Source organism: Marmota monax, unplaced genomic scaffold (genome assembly GCF_021218885.2).
Source record: "Marmota monax isolate L192 unplaced genomic scaffold, Marmota_monax_Labrador192_F-V1.1 WCK01_AAM20220418_F8-fsc00011, whole genome shotgun sequence".
Classification (NCBI taxonomy): Eukaryota; Metazoa; Chordata; class Mammalia; order Rodentia; family Sciuridae; genus Marmota; species Marmota monax.
This window is the reverse complement of record NW_026693082.1, coordinates 2298923-2318860: the sequence shown is the minus strand read 5'-3', so window position 1 is coordinate 2318860 and position 19938 is coordinate 2298923.

Here is a 19938-nt window from a genome sequence, read left to right as displayed (position 1 = left end):
AAATTCTAATTTGTATGGCAGCTTAAAGAACAGATGTTTTAAGAAAGAAAATAAAAACAATGATGAAGTATTGCCACTGAAGAATAGCTGACACTGCTGCTTCGGCCACACCCTGTCTCCCAGCTGCATTTCCAGCCTGTGTGAGTGTGTTTGTTCAAGCTGACACTCGCACAATCTTTACTCTCCTCAGGGTTTCTGTGTGTCATCCCTTCCTGATTGTGAATTCTCTCATTAACACAAATAATTTGGCTATGGCAGCCAAACATTTTCTAGGAAGGTCCTCTCTCTCTTTCTATCTATCTTTCTGTCTCTATTTTTTTCTCTCTTTCCATCATGTCATAACCTCATTCCTCACCATAATATATCCAATAACTTGCTTCCTACTTTGCTAGAGGGTTTGGAAATAGGGTTTGGAACGCAGTCTAGTATGCTATTTCAGGACCATGGACAGTCCCCCATGTACTCTCCACTCCATTCCAACAGAAATATTTTGCTCATGTTCAGTCCATATTACTGTTTTGGGCACTGGGATAGATGTTCATGTAATAAACAGTCTTTGATCTCAAAAAGATTTACAGTAGCGAGGGGGACATAGACAGACTATCAAGTACACTACAGGGAACTAGATGCATAAACACAGGACACTGGGAATCTTAGAAAGAAAAGTTCCAAGTTAGTCTCTAGATGGTGGATGGTATAAGGGACAGTGTCCTGGGATAAGAGACATCTAAGATGAAATATTGAGGCATTCATTAACTATGGGAGAGGCAAAGGGAAGAGTGTTTTAGGCAGAGGCAATAGTATGTGCAAGGGTCTAGAGGCAAGAGGTCATGATTCAACTGAAGTACTACAAATAGTAGTGCACAAAGTATGAGGATAAGAAGGTTTCGGGGAGGAAGGAAGAGAGGTCCTATGCCGGCTGATAGAAATAGGCATGAATGAATTACAAGGAGCACATAGCTTCAGGAATTATTAAGCCTCATAGAAAGCTACAGTGAAACAGTAATACTTAAATTTGTCCTTCATAATAGGGACTTTCTATACACCACTAGGGGTAAAGAGAGGAGAACAAAAACATTCCAGTTAGAGCTATGGTGTCAAATATGGTAGTTACTGGCCACAGGTGGCTATTGAAACTTAAATTTTTCTTAATTTCATGAATTAAAATGGAATAATGCTAAAATTTCAGTTTCTTGGACATGCTGGCCACATTGCAAATGACCCACACCTACATGTGACTGGTGACTTCTGCACTGGGAAGCAGAGATATGTAACTTTTTCAGGATTACAAAGTTCTATTAGACAGTGCTGGGTCAGAGGAAACAGCATCTACAAAGGCCGAGAAGCTTGCATATATGTGGTGAGCTCAGGTAATGATGACCAACCCTGGGGCTGTAGCAAAAGGCAGTGGATGGAAGTAGCTGAAGATGACACTGAAGCTTAGCTGGAGCTGGGTGGTAAAAGGTACTTTAAGTCATTCTACAGGAGGGTAGATTTACCCATTTGGCAATAGGGAGCTGACAGGAGAAAGGAGTGGATCTAGATTTATAAAATTAATTCATGCCGCAGTCTGGCTGGGCACAAATCACGAGCCACTGAAGCAGGAACAAACTTTATTTTTGAACTGCAGGAAAACACTTCACACAGCTCCCGGGGAATCCTCCCGAACGCCACGCGGCTCGTCCAGGAACCCCCAGCCGGAAATATCTCTCCTGGAAATCCCTCCTCCTGCACTTCCCCAACCAATGGGAACTCTCGGGGAATCCCCGGAAATCCCCACGAGAACTCCAAAATAGTGCGAGAACTCAAAAGTTGCGGCAGAGGCGGATAGTAATGCCTCGCCTGTCAATCAATACTGTTGGCAAAATGCCAGGGGCCATACAGACTCGGCCGTGGCTCTCAGCATCTCCCCCTTTTTGTTTAATTAAACAACAAGCAATGTGGCTTAGGGACCATGCCTGTTAGGCAGTCCAATTCAACATATGGTCCTTACCCGTCATCAGATGAACTGACCTCTAGGCATCAGCCTCCTGTCTTAGGTTGGTACCACTGCAATTGGATCATACCCGTCACTGACTACTGGTCCAGCATACAGCCATACTTGTGGATAGGCCTTTGCACCAGTGGGGGGGTGAGGTTCTTTGCCTCACCTCTGTTGGCCCCCAAATTTGGCCTTGGTGCCAGTGGGGGGGTGAGGTTCTTTGCCTCACCTCTGTTGGCCCCCAAATTTTAGACCATCACTAGTAGAAGGGAGGAGGATGCAAAATGCCATGACACTAAGCCAATTGAGGGCTCCTTTGAAAAATTGTACCACCGGTGACACCATCAGCAAAAATACTCCAGCACTACCACAATTCACTGTACCAACAGATAGTTCACAATGCATACAAGTGATACATAGTCCAGGCAAGTTCTGCAAGCAATTCAAAGCAGAGGAATCTGTCAATATGTCCATTTCCTCCCAAAGTAAATCGACTCCTTAATTGAGCATTACTCGTTGAGTTATTATTCATTGATGCATCAGTTTTTACAGTTTATTGTGATAACTATCGAAGAAGCTGTAGTTTGGTTTTATCTTTGTCTTCACCGGCACTGGGATGAAGATAGGAATTCTGGCAATGATGCTAAGAAAAAAATTATGTAACATTCCAACAGGCACTAAGAAAACAATTTTTTGAACAATTTATATTATCCTGAACAGAATTATTAAATATAATGAGAAGGAAAGGTGAAAGTAAACAAACAGATCTGTTAACCTTCTTATTTGTTCACATATTAAAACAATTTTCAACAGCTGTTTACCCAATCTAAATTAAACCATTAAAATCACGTGAATAAAAAAATTCGGATCCATTTATTCATGAGCGCTCCTCATATATGATATATGGACATATGCACATACAGACATACAACACAAAACAGAAGTGTGCACACATAACATACAACACATAAGACAATAGTAAAGGCCTTGTAGCTTTACCTAGGTGAAATCTCCATTGCAATGCTTAAAAACTCCACAGTCAAAAAATAAAACTGATCAGAAAAACATTAACCTAGGTCTGTATGAGCTCAAAAATAAAATAGAACTTTATGATGTGGGAAAAGGCAAATAATAAAATAAATATTGAAAAAAGCATCCTGGTTAATCACTGTCGCAGATGTAAGAATAGCCAAACTGGAGTTCTGGATATCAGCTGTTATGGATTTGAGTCAAATCATCTTCCTTTTGGTCTGTAGAAATTGTTTTAGTTAATCTCTCTGGAATCCAAATCGGCTGCTGTTCTCCCTGTGGAAAAACACAAACAGAACCCCGACTCCAGACAATCACTGGGTCAGGACCTTTCCATTGTCCTGTTAGAATATCCTTCCAAAGTACCTTAGGCTTATGTACATTTTTTGGACACATATGCCTTTCTGCAGCACTAAGCCCTGAGGAATCCAAATTTAAAAAGTTTAGAGTAAAAAGGGTTATTTTAAGTTTATCTTTGGGGAATATATACCCCTTCCCAATTCCTTCTTTTTGCTTTAGTAAGTACATTTTAATAGTTTGATGAGCTCTTTCAACTATGCCTTGTTCCTGAGGATTGTATGGGATTCCTGTTATATGAGTAATGCCAAATGATGAGCAAAATTGTTTAAAAGAGGTAGAAGTATAACCAGGACCATTATCTGTTTTTAACTGTTTTGGAACTCCCACGGTGGCAAAATTTTGTAAGCAATGAGCTATAACATCTTTAGTTTTTTCTCCGGAATGAAGGGAGCCCATCAAAAATCCGGAAGAAGTATCAACTGTAACATGCAAATATTTTAATTTTCCAAATTGTGGCAAGTGTGTGACGTCCATCTGCCAAATATGGTTAAGTATCAGTCCTCTAGGATTGACTCCAAGATTAACTTGTGGTAAAAAGGTCACACAATTTTGACATTGTTTTATTATTTGTCTAGCTTGTTCCTTAGTTATTTTAAAACGCTTTTGTAAAGTATTAGCATTGACATGGAACCTTTTATGAAAATGTGTAGCTTCTTCTAGTGTAGAGAAAATATGTATGTCATGTGTAGTTTTATCTGCTAAATCGTTGCCCAAACTAAGGGCTCCAGGCAATCCTGTATGTGCTCTGATATGTCCTATAAAGAATGGATCTTTTCTGTCCCAGATTAGACTTTGTATAGCAGAAAACAAAGAGAAAACAGTAGAGGAAGGGGAAATCCTGCCAGCATCTTCAAGGGATACTATAGCATTAACTATATACTGACTATCAGAGAATAAATTAAATACAGAATCTTTAAACATCACAAAAGCTTGTAAAACTGCATTAAGCTCTACCTTTTGAGCTGATTGTTTGGGTACTAAAAATGTAAAAGTTTGATCAGGGGTAACTACTGCTGCTGTACCATTATTTGACCCATCAGTGAATACATTTGGAGCATTCATGATAGGGGTTTTTCTTGTCATTTTTGGAAAAACTACAGGATGCGAAGACCAAAAAGACAACAAAGGATTAGATGGTAAGTAATTATCAAATGAAACATTAGATTTACACATGATTATTGCCCAAGTATTTAACTCATTAGCTAACTCATCAATTTGATCCATAGTATATGGAGTAATAATTTTATTGGGAGAAATTCCAAACACTCCCTTTGCTGCTTTTATTCCTTTGAGTATTAATTGTCCTACAGCCTCAGGATACCTAGTAAGAATAGTGTTAGGAGAATAAGATAAATGTATCCACAATAATGGACCTTCTTGCCAAAATACTCCTGTAGGAATATTTTTTGTTGGTATTACAATAAATAATAAAGGCAAAGTTATATCAATTCTATCCAAATGCATATTTTCCATATATGTTTCAATAATTTTTAATGCCTTTCTTGCTTCAGGCGTTAACATGCGGGGTGAATTTGGATCTGATGGACCTTTTAGGATATCAAATAAAGGTCCCAACTCTCCTGTTGGTATGCCTAGATAAGGCCTTATCAAATTTATGTCTCCTAATAACTTTTGAAAGTCGTTAAGTGATTTGAGTTGATCTACTCGTATTTGAATTTTTGGTGGACGGACCATGGTTGAGGATAATAGAACTCCTAAATAATTAATTGGAAAATTTAATTGTACTTTATCTATTACTATCTCTAGATTATAATTTTTTTAATAAATTTGTAAGTGTGGCATAACATTCTAGCAATGTGTTTTTATCTTTGTGTGCTAACAATACATCATCCATATAGTGAAATATTTGTAGGTTAGGATTTTGATTTCTAAGTGGCTGGATTGCTTTGTTAACATAAATTTGACACATAGTTGGGCTGTTAGCCATCCCTTGAGGGAGTACTTTCCATTCATATCTCTGATCAGGACCTTCATGATTCAGTGCAGGGATAGTAAATGCAAAATGTGGACTATCCTCAGGATGAATTGGAATTGAAAAAAAACAATCTTTAATATCTATAGCTAAAACGTACCAGGTTTTTGGCAAAGCAGACAATTGAGGAATCCCTGATTGAGCAGGTCCCATAATAACCATCTCATTATTAATGGCTCTTAAATCTTGCAATAATCTCCATTTACCAGATTTCTTTTTAATGACAAAAATGGGAGTATTGTAAGGAGATACGGAAGGTTGTATATGTCCCTCCGCTAATCGTTGTTTGACCAGGTCATGGGCTGCTTGTATCTTCTCTTTAGTCAGGGGCCACTGAGGAACCCATACTGGTCTATCTGATTTCCAAGTAATTTTTATTGCCTCAGTGACCCCTTCTGAAAACCCAGTCCATGTCTATTTATTCCCTGATCTATTTGAATTGGTGCTGCTATGCCTTGTTCTCCTAATCTTTTTTCTTTCCTGAAACCTTGTCTAGCCCTAATAGTGGGCGCATTTGGATTGATGTTATTTGTTAATGTCAAACCTAATTGATCTAGGACATCTCGTCCCCATAAATTTATAGGAAGATGATCCAATACATATGGCTGTATAGTTCCTTCACATCCTTCAGGATCCTTCCAATCTAATACCATTGCACTTCTATGGGGATTAGTTGCCACTCCTAGGCCTCGAAGCGTTTGAGTGTCTTGTTGTAACGGCCAATGTTTTGGCCATTCTTGACGAGATATGATGCTAAGGTCTGCACCTGTATCCAGTAGCCCATTAAATTCATGTCCTTGAATATTTAGTTTTAGCATGGGGCGAGAATCTAAATTTAAAGACAGCATAGCCCAATCTACACCTGTGGAGCCTAGTCCCCTGGAACCTCTTTCTATAGTACTACTGGAAAATTTATCATGTAGGCTGGGTATTATTAATAACTGTGCTATTCTATCTCCTGGTGAAATTACTGATATACCCTTTGGAGAACTAGCTATAATTTTTATTTCACCTTCATAATCGGGATCAATTACCCCGGGACTTATCATAAGTCCTTTTAGCGTAGAAGAACTGCGTCCTAACAATAAGCCTACTGTTCCTTGGGGAAGAGGTCCTTTTACTCCTGTGGGAATGATTTGAACTCCCATCTCTGGAGTTAGTACTGCTCTGGCGGAGGCGCAGATGTCCAACCCTGCGCTCCCTCTGGTTCGTCTGATGAGAGATCTGATGGATAATGTGTCCTGGGCACTACCCTGATGGTGTTGCTGGGTTCCTCCATGGTGTTTCTGGGTTCCTCCAGTGCCCCGTACATTTGTGGTCGTGGGCCCCGGAGCATTGGGCCCCCCTGTCCGTTTTTTGACAATGGAGCCCGATGCCTTTCTCCACGATATCGTGGGTAAACACTTGGTCCTTTTCTGTTTTTTGATAACGGAATACCCTCTATGGTGGTTTGAGAACGGCATTCATTAGCCCAATGTTTCCCTCTACAGCATCGTGGGCAAATACCCGGTATTCTATTCCTTTGATACCGAGCTTTGTTAAACCCTCCTCCTATGGGGCAACTCCTTTTAAAATGTCCTGTTCGATCACAATTATAGCATGTTTTTGGCCTGGCATCTAAAGCCTGTTGTACTGCTGCTAAGACTTGCCCTTGTTCATTAATGTCTCTACATAATTTAATATATGTGTTTAAATCTTCATGTCTCCATGGTCTAATGACCTCTCTGCAGCAACGATTTGCTTGGTCATAAGCCAGTTGTTTTATAAATGGCATTGCCTGTTCTGTATCCCCAAAAATTCTGGAAGCTGCTTGAATAAGCCTATCTACAAATTCAGCATAAGGTTCATTAGTTCCTTGTATTACCTTAGATAACTGACCTTGTAAATCTCCATGCCCCTGTAAAGTTTTCCATGCCCTAACCGCATCTACAGCAACTTGTGCGTATACGCCAGGATCATATTCAATTTGTTGCCGTTGACCCTCATAAGGTCCTTTTCCTAACAACATATCTAGATTTCTTTGAGGGTAACCAGCTGCTGCATTTCACCTAGCTGTCTCCCTGCAAAATTCCTCATTGGCAACCTTCCATAACAAATATTGTCCTCCATTTAGCACAGATTTACACGTACTAGCCCAATCTGTTGGCGTCATGTCCAAGTAGGTAATGGATTCGACCATGCTTACAGTGAACGGTGCTTGAGGACCATAGGTTGTTACAGCCTCCTTTAACTGCTTCACTGTTTTGAAATCTAAAGCACGGTGAATTCGCTGCCCTCCTGCCTGCTCAAGTACAGGGCATGCTAATCTTTGAGGTCCTGTCTCAGGATCCCCTCTATCAACTACGGGGTTTGAGGGCCACTCAGCTATCTCCATAGGGGGTGCTGTTGGTTGAATTACGCCCTCTGGTGATAGAACGGTGTTAGTAGCAGCCTCCTGTTGTAGCTTTTTCCCTAATAGCTGTTTCTCCTCTAAGCTTTCTTCCTTTAAATTTTCTTCCTCTGTCTGACTAGCTTGAGAGACCTTCTCTTTTGCTTGATCTAAAATGTCTTTCTCCATGGTCTGAACCTCTAACAATTTACTTAACACTCTTTCAGTTTGTTTTTTACTACTTTCTAATCTGTTATAAAGATAACGCAACCCAATAAGATAACACAAAACAAAACTGAAACAGAATGAAACAAAAACAGAACAAAAAATCGTTGTATCAATTTTTCTATTTTCTTGATATGTGCATTTGTGGTCTATTTCTATCTCTTCCTCATGGGCGAACAACTTCAAACCTTGAGCCAACCATTTTTCCCAATCTGCCTGAGAAAATTCTAGGGATAGGCAGCTTGAAACAAACACAAAACAAATCAAAACAAGAACACATTGTTTTTTAAAATGGTCACCCATTCTCTGGCCTTCCCTTAGGGGCAAGCAATTTCACTTACCCCGAAGCTTCAGACATTCCCCGTACGGGCCGCCAATTGCCGCGGTCTGGCTGGGCACAAATCACGAGCCACTGAAGCAGAAACAAACTTTATTTTTGAACTGCAGGAAAACACTTCACACAGCTCCCGGGGAATCCTCCCGAACGCCACGCGGCTCGTCCAGGAACCCCCAGCCGGAAATATCTCTCCTGGAAATCCCTCCTCCTGCACTTCCCCAACCAATGGGAACTCTCGGGGAATCCCCGGAAATCCCCACGAGAACTCCAAAATAGTGCGAGAACTCAAAAGTTGAGGCAGAGGCAGATAGTAATGCCTCGCCTGTCAATCAATACTGTTGGCAAAATGCCAGGGGCCATACAGACTCGGCCGTGGCTCTCAGCAAATTCAGATATCAGTTACAAGATGTAAAAACAATTCTGAGCAAGCAAAAATGAGGGAGAATAAGCCACTTGGTCTTTGACAAATAAATTTTGATAAAAACATCACTTTATGTCATGTCAACTTACCTTGGCCAGTTTCCATTACTCCCTACTAAATGCAACTTTTTCTACCTGGTTTTCAAGGTCCTTATCTTGTTGCTTACTACTACTCCACACATTAATTATACTCCAATAATGACAGTATTAAAATCTCTCTCACACACAAAATTAATTTTATCTTTATTTCTGACAATGCCTGAGACAAGATCATGGGATAAACTTCCATAGCTCATAGAATAGCCCACTGTTCTGCTGGGATGGTCCCTTCAAGATGTAGTTCTCATGGGCCACAAAGCAAGAGTCAAGAAATGTCAGCATACTGATTTATCACGAAGATGCTGACTAGGAAGATAAGAATTCTCACATTGGTTTCTATCTCAGTTGGTCCTTCATCCGGTGTACTGGCAGCGAACAGAATTACACTAAAATGTTTAAATGAAATAATCAAAGAACTATTTATAGAAATATGAGCATGACTAATTACCCATAAAACTCACTGAGCTTCCCAGAGATTAACAATAGTGGGAATCCATTACCACCTCGGGGGGTTTAAAGGGTAAAGAGGAAAAATAGTTTTGTCAGGGCTCAGTGAGAACTGGAGATAGCAAGGAGAGGCCCCCTGGCAAGAGCCGTAGAGCCAGAAGGAGCAAACTCTGCGGTACCAAGGAACTGAAATAGGGAGGGGCAAGGAAGAAAAATCTCTCTCTCTCTCTTTCTCTCCCTCTCTCTTCCTTCCTCCTGCCCTCCATTTCTACCTCCCCCCTCCATACCTTCCATTCTCTCAATGGGAGCTGAGTAGATCTGATCAAAAGCCAAGAGACAAGAGAGACAAGATATGCAAAGCCCACAGGTTCTGGCTGGATACAGAACAACCATCACAATAAAGATTAGGATCGACTGTATGACAGACAGCATAGAATAACAGTGGCTTAAACGATACAGAAGTCTGTCTCATGTAAAGGAAGGGTTGGTGTGCTAGGACTCATCAACTGGGGACCCAGCCCCCTTCTCTTCAGCTCATCTCCGTTCCTCAGCATACAACCTCATGACCCAGAATGACTGCTTCTGCTGCAAACGTTGAGCCGGCATTCCAACATGCAAAAAGATAAAAAAGGGACCAAGGCACACTTTCTTACTTTAAGGACACTTACTTGAAGTCACACATGACACTTTGCATTGAACAGAGCTTAGTCATATGAACAACTTAGATCCCCCCAAGTGCTGGAAATGTGATGTTTATGACAGAAGCTTTGTGTCCAGCTAAAATCAAGGCTCTTAAAAAATTAAGTAAAAGTAAGAATTGGATACTAGAAGAACTCTAGTTCTCTGTTACAATCTCAGAGGAAAAAAAAATCCTACTTTGTGATCCAATGCAGAGAATCCAGAACCGAGACTTCTCAATATTAAAAATACCAGAGTAAATACATTAATGATGATTACAGGGGGAATGGTGACACATCGCATGTCCTTTCCCCTTGTAATGGTCACTACACACCAGATTCTAAGGGGAAATCACTTTGCTGTGTAAAGATAGTGCACATTCAATGAGGAAATGCCAGTTAGGGATGTTTGCCAGAGTTGTTCCTAGAAATACGCTCTCCATACATATTAGGAAACCAGCTGGTTTGATAGAGATGACAGATCTTGTTTTCTGAGCAGAGGGATAAATTTGCATTTAGCAAGATATTCTACAATATGAATCACTAATGCTGTGGGGATGAGCCCCAGTGGCTATCACAGTTACAGCATACATCCCATTGGTTGGCTCAGGAGCCTTCTTTGGGGGCACTAGTCTCTTTCTGAGGTGCCCAAACAAATTCCCAGCCTTGCAACATTGGGCACATATGGGGCGGCTCCATGAGAAGCAGTCATCAAGGGCTGTTCAGATCACCTGTCAACTGCCATCACCCTCTTCATCCCAAGACATGTGCCACTCACCTGCCATCCTGGGCTGCTTCAGGTACACAGACAAAGGGAATCTCTATATCTTCTCCCCTGTAGCACCCTTTGGAGGATTTGGCTGTTCATTTTGCCTAGAGAAGGAGAGGAAGAAGTCTCAGCCTTGTAATCATTCATTCAACCAACTCTCTGGAGCAGCTATGGTGTGCACTCTTCTGGGCACATGGGAGGCAGAGAAGTCCAGCTTAGGACATACAGTTTAGTTGCAGGAGGGACAGTAGTTACATTCATGGAGTTATATCACTCATGGCAACAATACACATGTCATCACAAAACAATAGTGGCCCAAGGTAAGGCTAGCCCATTGCCTGATCATGAAAGTTCTGACTGGTAAGATTTCTCCCATTAGTCTATACTTCACTAGGTTTATTACTCTGGGAAGGAAAATGAATTCTACTAAAATGTCAGTTAATATTAATAAAAGGACTTTTTTCCAGAGCTCTGGGGGCTGAGGCTGTCATTTCATAATTCCATGGAATTATGGGATCATTACTACTAGAATGCTTAAGAAGGTAATCATGACAGTTGGGTAATCATTTCATAGCGTCTTGTCAGTGGGTAGGAGTTGCCTTGTGGGGAATAACTGGGAGGAGCAGCCAGCCTAGTGACAGAAGTCCAGAGGAAGGAGTGAGCAATTGTGTCAAGAACAGTTAGGAGACTGGACAAGCTAAAACAAAGGGTTTATGCAGCTTAGTCCTGAGAGAAGGGAGAAGTAGGCTTGTGGAGACCGGCATTTGAAGACGAGTCATTGATTCTGAGTACAGGAACAGTACCAGGAGAAGTTTGGGAAATACTAGCTGTATTAGTGTACCAAATGTATTGATTAGGTTGTGAAGGAGCTAGTGTCCATATGTGAGATTGTACATGATTTTCTGGGTCAGATCAACAGGAGTCCAGTTGAACATTCTATTCGTGACTTCCATGAATAATTCCCAAGAGGCAAGTAGCAGTCCTCTATTCAACACATGTGTGCAGAGTGTCTGCAATCAGTGGATAGTGGAGTTTCAAGTGCCTTCGGTGGCCAGTACAGGAAAATCATCCTTCACTCAGTTCTGGGACCCACTGGGGGTGAGGGGTAGGAGATGAGCTCAGGGGATCAAGGAGGTACCTCCTGGAGAGAGGTTTTAGAATCTCAAAACTAATGTCAAATGAGGCAGAGCAAGGCTACAGGACCCAGCAGGGAGTGAGATTCTGTGTTTGGGAGAGTAAGATGGGAAAGGGCTTGAGAGACCCCGGGGGGGGGTGGGGCCAGCCAATGCGGAGAGAGCGCATGCCCAGGGAATTCTGTTGGAGAGTAAATCCTATAGATCCGGAAATGCCTCTAAATCTTTCTTGAGCTTGAATAGTTCTTTAGCCAAACAGATTCCTCTCTTGTATACCAGCTATTCACATACTCCTTTCCCCCTCCCTCTTTCTAATCTCCACCCATTTGCCTTCTTAAAACTCATCCATCTGTTTCTTAGGAGCAAATAAGCTCCCCTGGAGGCCTCTGGTAGGTTTCAGCTGGTGCCATTTCTTAGAGGCACTGCTGAGGTTTTAGCCTGTGTCCTTATTCTCTCTCAAGGACAGAGGCTAGGTTGATATCTAACATTGACATAGTGAACAGGGAAAGGAATAAAGAAGGAACAGATCTTCTGCACACTGGCAGATTAGGGGTCAAGACCATGCCCATAGCCAAAGACATCCATTGATTTGTATCGTTAGTGAAACAACCAAGTTGTTCAGTATTTTTTTTTTAAGCAGGTTAGTTATAAAAATGGACAAAAAAGTCAATAGTCTAAACTTTGACACCCACGAAGACAGCCTGAACCCCAGTCAGACAGTATAGGAGACTCAAAGGGCTCTGTCATTGGGGGAGGGGTTGCTCATCATGCTCACACTTGGTGGCCTCAGATAGAATCCATCTTTTGTGGGGAGACTAAGATCATCCTTCATTTGCTCTAGACCAATGCCAGCTATTTTAGTCCTGTTCCTTTTTATATTTGTCTTATTTTAGGAAATGGGGAGGCATTTCTAAAACTACCTAATTGTAGACTTTCTTCAGGGCCACACAAGTTCCATCACCTGGAAAAGAGCAGGGAAATAAAATTCCACTTATTTCCTCTTTGAGAAATAAGAAAGATGTCAGCAGGTAAGAGATTCAACTTAGAAATGGCACTAGGCAGCCAAAGCAGGTGATCTTCCTTAGTGAGTTTCTAGCAGTGTCCTCATTTGGTGGCATTTAACTGAGCCCTTAGGTATACAGAGAGCAAATGAAGCCCAGCAGTCAAGGAGTCTGTAATCCAAAATGAGCAATAGTGACAGAGAAGCAGGAAGGGAAATGTTAGCAGCAAAATCCAAGGCTGTGGATTTTGACAGTAAGCTAATTGATCATGTGTAGTTCACATGCACTCTGGCTCCTGGATGTTGGGTTCATTGGATACCTACAGTGCTTAGCCTTGGACCCTGTATAGAAGGGGGATACCTGCTAGGGGCTCCTCTCAACCTCAGATGCTTCTTCTGTCTCATGGCTTTGAACTTGTGATCCTCCTGCCTCAGCCTCTCAAGTGGCTGGGATTACAGGCATGTGCCACTCTGCCCAGCCCCAGATGAATACTTTTACAAGGCTAACTCTCTGAATAGTAAATAGGAAAAACAAAACAAAACAAAATAAAAAACCATAAATAAATAAATAAATAAAAATTTAAAAAAACCATACTGGAAATTTGCTTTTTTTCTCTAAAAAAAATCCACTGGATAGGATAATCTCAAGAAGCACAGGCAGTCAAAATTTAAGTCAGTCACTTAATCAATATTTATTGGCAATGTTCTGTGCCGGGCACTGAGCCAATCTTTGCTATAGTCTCAATGCTGTGAATCTTTGCTGCCTGTTGCCTCCATTTGGCAAATGGCTTAGGGAAGCTGGCTGCTAAGGGGCAGGTGGCACCCGAGAACCCTGGAATATGAGCCGTGAAGGAATCTGGGCTTTGAAAGTCTGGTCTATAAAGTAGGGGTAACCCATTGACTTCTTGGGGTACTGAGGATGAAAACAGGATCATACCAGGGCCTCTCTTGATCAAAAGCACAATAAGATGTCACTATTAAGGGATCAGACTCCAAAAGGCATCAAGATAAAAATGCTTCAAGGATTTAAAGTTAGACTAGTAGGGATTAAAAATAAATCCTTTAAATGCAAGGCTGAAAGCCCAAGTGGCAGTCAGTATCCTGCTCCCTCTGAAGCTGCTAGGAAACATCTGTCCCCAGCCTCTCTCCCTGGCTTGCAGATGCCTGTCTGCCATCTCACTATGTCTTCAGATGGTCTTTCCTCTGTACCTGTCAGCATCCAAACCTCTCTTCTTAGGAGTACACCAGTTGTATTGGTGTATTTACCCCGAATGGCCTCATCTTAACTTACCTCCTCCAAAGGGGCCCGTCTTCAAATATGGTCACATTTTGAGGTACTGGGGGTTAAGACATCAACATGTGAATTTTGGAAGGGGACACAGTACAAGTCCTAACAGAGTAAGATAAATAGACAAGTGAAAAACAAAATAAGACAAAGCAAAAGAGCAAAAGTTTCCTGACTCCAGGCACTGGAACCTTGTAGAATACCTCCCAGAGGAGCCTTGATCTGGGAGGCACCTGACACTGAACTTTCACATTATTGGCTAGATTCTTCTTGTGTGAGATGACTTCTTTTTGTATATTATGAAAATGGGTATAAATTCTTTGGTGGTACTGATCCAAAGTAAGACAACTTGACAGTTATCAAACAAGGAAATTCTGTGTAAACCACACATGCACACATCCATACCTGCACATACTCGTGCACACATGTGGAAGCACACACACAGAGTGGGAATTGTGCTCTGGTTCTAAAATGTGAACTGAGCACGTGTGATGAGTCGGTGAGCAAAGGCCTCTGGAAGCCCCCTCTGTGGAGGTGTCTTGCTTGAATGGGAGGAGGCAAAGAAAAGGCAAGGGCAGGAGAAAGACAGGTTGGTGTCCCCAGGACTCAGGGGATTGGGTCTGGGACCTGGAAGAAGAGTGGCTGCAGGATCAGACTTGAGAGGCACCATCCCAAGTAGCAGGTGGGGCCAAACAAGAAAGAAGGTGCATCTCCAGCTCAATGAGTCCTTGGGGGTCCAGACCGCCATGATGCCTCCCAAACTGAAGGATCCAAATGCAGGAGTGAAAGCCCCAGGGGAGACTCAGAATTAGGCATTTCATGGTTGCAGAGGACAACCATGGTAAGGATGATGCAAGGTCTACTCATGATGCCATTTGACATACCCTCAGGGACCTCTAGAAGGACCATTTAACACTTGAAGGGGAACACATGGGGACTTAGGACAGTGACATTCCCATGACTACCCTTGGATTGGAGTAATCCCACTGGTAGTACACACAGGCAATATCTGGAAATGAACTCAGGAGGCACTGGTCATACTCAGGCTTGGACAACCACAGAGACCTCTTGGGATGCTGAAGATCCACCACAGTGAATGCATTATAGAATGAGGCCAGTGCGCCCCAAGGCCATGCACTGTACGATGACACTGGACATCCTTCTGAAGATCTGGGTTTTCCTTGGCAGTGAGGGAATCAAGCAGAGAAAGAGATGCCATCTGTCATTGAAACACAGAAAGTCCTTTCAAATGTGGTAAAGTAGAAGGTGGCTTTGACTGTCAAGGCTCTTTCCTCGCCATGCAGTCAGGAGGTCCCACTGCCCTACAAAGTCCTTTTCAACCTGTGTTTCATTTAACCAGCACCTAGAACCCGTGGTTCTCCTTGGGCTGTGTGATGACAGAGTCCCCTCGCTTCTTACATTTGATGTTTTTCTAATGACTGAAGGAGCATTTGTATAAGGAGCTTGTGATTTTTTTCTATTTTTTTAAAGGGCTATTAATATGAAAATAGAACAACAATTTATTGTGGTCTGGCAATTTGCTGTGAGCACATTCTTTTACTGCTACTTTTTCCAATAGCACTTTTCTTCTAAAACCCCTGGAGCATTGACTTTTACTTGTTCTTGTTACACTCTTTTGGCACAGACCTTGGCCAGGGTGCTCACTAGTGCCCCCTAGTGGCAGGGTAGAGCCTGTGCAGCATATTCTCCATAGATTGTTGACAAATAAGTAAATTTATTTAGGACTGGAGTAAGCTGGAACACACTGGAGACCCTGAATCTATTTCAAGGTTGAGGAATTTCCCCTGGAGCACAGTACGGTAGGTATGAGCATAAACACTAACAATAGTCCTTGCCTTACTGAACCCCAGCTGGTGGGAGGTAGTATAGATGGACAAATGGAACATGATGGCAGGTTCTACCAGAAAGAACCTGGAAGGAGTGGCTTGGTGTTCGAGGAATGTCTGAAATGCCAAGGAGACAGCACAAGCAAAAGACACAGAGGTAGCAGCACATGCAAAAGCTATGGTCACCCTGTAGGAATGAAGGATGTAAAAAACACTGCTGGGCTTGGAAAGAAGGGTCCTGAGTCATGGGGACAATAACCTGGATGCAATGGCCCTGGAGATGGCTGAAGAGATGCAGTGTCTGCAATAAAAAATGTAATATGCAGCTGTTCCCAGTGGGTCCCCCAAACCATCAAGCATCTGATCTAGTGGAGTAGCTGAGGGTATCATTTTACAGGGGCCATTAGAGTAAGGGTTCCTTTAAGGTGGATACTGCCCCATTGTCATGGCAGCACCTAGTACCTGCCCCAAGATGCATATAAGCAAAGAGATGATGTCTCTGCTTCAAGGTTTTGTGGGGAATAAGTGTTGCTAGACCTTCTCTGACTCATGGGAGGTAGAAGTTGTGGGTTTCTGGTGGGCAGTTTTGAGTAGCTTAGAAGTATCAGCTGGTGATACCCTTGATGGTGACCCAAAGTTCCCTCTTGAGAGAAGAAAGACAATAGTTCATTTTGGGTAACACTAAATTTGCAGAGCTGGAGTTTTGTGATCCCAAAATCACAAATTCCTGGCCTTCACACAGGCAGGAAAACAAACGCTCTGTAACCATGCCCTTCTTAAGCAAAAGGGATGGATCATAAATCTACTTTCAAGCAGGTTTTAAAAAGCATTTCTCTTTTGGCAAGTAGGAATTTAATCTAGTTGAAAATTATTTAGACACTTACTAACTGTAGCATTTACAACAGTGAATAAGACACAGTTCCTGCTAAGAAAGGGAAACAGGTATTTAGGCCTTTCTGTGCAACTGGAAATAGAGGTGTGTGGGGGTCTTTGACAGCACACTGCTACGTCATCAACCAGATTTTGGGAGAAGAAGGAATGGCTTTCAACTAGGACCTGAACGAAGATTAGCAAGAGTTAGCCCGGGAAAGTGAGAAGAAATCTTTACTAAGAGAGGGGAGAACAGGTAGCAAAGGGAAAACATGGGCCATCAGTGATACCCTTGTTGTTTATCATGGCTGAGGCACAGAGTGTGCAGAAAGGGAAGCTTAGGAAGAAAAGTTGGGCCAGGTCCCAAATGGCCTTGAATGCCACTTAGAGCAACCCAACAGGGTCCTCTCAGAATCAGGCTGAGACATGAAGGGCAAGGGGTGATGAGAAAATGAGGCCTGTGCTTGGGGACACTTACTGCAAGAAGCTAAGCTGAGAAAGGAGAGGAGAGGAAGGCCAGACCTGTAAGTGGAGCATTATTATCTGTTTGTGGACTGGCTGGTTTTTATTTTTAGCATGCCAGAGACTTAAACACATTTTAAAGCCAATGTCAAAGAGTTAATAGGGAAGAGAAGGTGAAGAGCTCAGGTGAGGGGTTTGCTCTGGACTACTGGAAAGGGGCCCCTCTGCCAAATAGGAGAAATGGGGCCACAAACAACTTTTAATACTTGGGCCTTTGGAGGACATTCAATATCCAAACTATAGCAAGTACCCAGCCTCAGGCATTTTGTTATAGCAGCAAAAAATGTACTAAGACATACGTGGTTATTTGCTTAGCAATTGCAGCCTCCTTGCTTCTTTCTGTCTTGTGGATAGATTCTCTTCTACATTGGATGAGCAAGGTCCCTTTTCACTCATATGGGTTTTCCCTCACCCCAGTACTGCTGTATCTTAATCACACTGTATTTATAACGAGAGTAAAGATTCAAAAGGGGTCAGAAAGTGGAGCTGGAGTAGGGCCATTCTAGTCCAGGAAAAATCCTACTTGTCTTCCAGAGGCTGGATATTCATCAAGATCCATCCAGATGGTTTTGGAAAGATTTCCCTGCTGTTTGTCACCAGTGGTCCAACAGATAGTGACTGCTATTACCCAGGCCAAGCCTGAGTATTGGGAAGAGAGAACAGACTTCCACACCCTGTGAAAGCATCTGGAAAGAAACCCTGGAGAAGCCTTTATTTAGGTTAAGCCATCAACTTATCTCCATACATGCAGAAAAATAGAATGAGAGTTTATTTTAATGGAATAGCTGTGAGTCTTCCAATTTTTCTTCTTATTTGGTGGACAATGAACTCAATCATGTGCAATGGGCACATATTGAGTATCCATAATTGGGATAGTGTGACATATTGGACAGAATATTATCAACTGTGGTACACACTTCTGAACCCATCTTGTTCATTTTCTTTTTGGATCTTTGTGATTAAAGTATTTGAACAATATTGACTGATTTGCTGCTGTCTTTAAAAAAATGCTTCAAACATTTTATTCTGAAAAAAATTTTTCTTGCATTAGTCTATCAGTTCTTTAAATCAGTAAAAAAATTACTCAAAAGAAATGTTGAAATAAGGGCACATGACTACCTTTCCTTATCTTGCTCAACTAATTCTGAAAATGGGAAAGGAAATATTTTCCTTTTACTGCTAAATACCATGCTGCCATAAGAAGCTTAATTACAGAATGATAAAATTAGACCATTAGAATTAGCCAAATGAATTATAATTAGTCTGAGGCAATAGCTATAGAATGTCAAGTGGAAAGCCTGAGAATGGCATTTGGTCCTGGGATAATGGAGTCTCTAAAATTGGTGAGATTGAATTTCCATCTGCAGCTCAATCATCGTTTCTCCTTTCAGTGCCCTGGGTAATCAAAACCGTGATCATAGTGTAATAAAATGGCATTTTGTCAGATGAAGAATTGCAGGGTAAAAATGAACCTAACCATAATCACATGCTCTACCTCTATAAAAGGATTTTAAAGGCTGAAAATTGCCCTGTACTTTGTTTATGGAGGGGGAAGGCAAGGGGTGATATTAGGGAAGGGAAGACATTTTTTCTTAAATGTAGGCAAATCCTGTATCCACTCCATTTATCTAGCCCCTACAGGTAACACAGAGCACAGGTTCACCTCTGTTTATCACCTACCGACTGTTTTCAGCAACCTCTCTCTGGGATGAATGGATTTCAGTCCCATAATCATGTTGAAGATCATATTGAACCTGGGTCACTGAGACTTCTACCAAGAGGTTCCAAAAAACTTACCAGATGAAAACATAGCTGTGGGTTCCTGCGTCAGTCTTAGTTGGCAATCAAGAATCTACCTGGGAGATGAGTTGTACATTTTGTGCATATGTGTTGGGAAGAGAAGGGAGAAATTTTTATGATCTGCTGTGTCTTAGACCTAGATAATGGGCTGGAATTGTGAAAATTGTCCACCATTAGTTTGTAAGGTGGACACCATCTAGCCTAAGGAACAATGGGAGTTTAAAGCTGGAGGAGGCTTAGAATAGCTAGTCCAGCCCTCCTCTACACATAAAAAAATAGACAGCCACATTCTCACCAGTAGCTGGCATTGCTGCAGGGAAGCCATCATCTCTTGAGAAAAGATGGAAGTACCTCTGGGGCATTGGGAGGAGCCTAATGCTCATATTGTGCTCTTGGCTCCTTAGTGCTGAGCCCTCAGCTAATGGCTGAGGACCAGGAGCCCATAGGCAATGTCACGCCCAGAAAACATAAAACAACAGCATCATTCCTTTAGCCTATTAAAAATCACACAGGACTCAGGATAATCTGGGGACATTTCACAGATAAGGCAGCATTTTAATGGTACCTCGAAAAATTAGAATTCCAGTCAGTGAATAAAGGGGGACAGTGCTCTAGGTTAGAACTGCACATGAAGGAGCACCAGAAAGCCTTTGGAGAGCAGCGTGTTTGTCAGATGAGGCTGGTCTTACCTGAGTGGTGGGACATGGAAGTGGATAGGGCTGAAGAGGCTGTTGAGGCTTGATCAAGCCATGCTACTATAGTTTATACCTTGAATG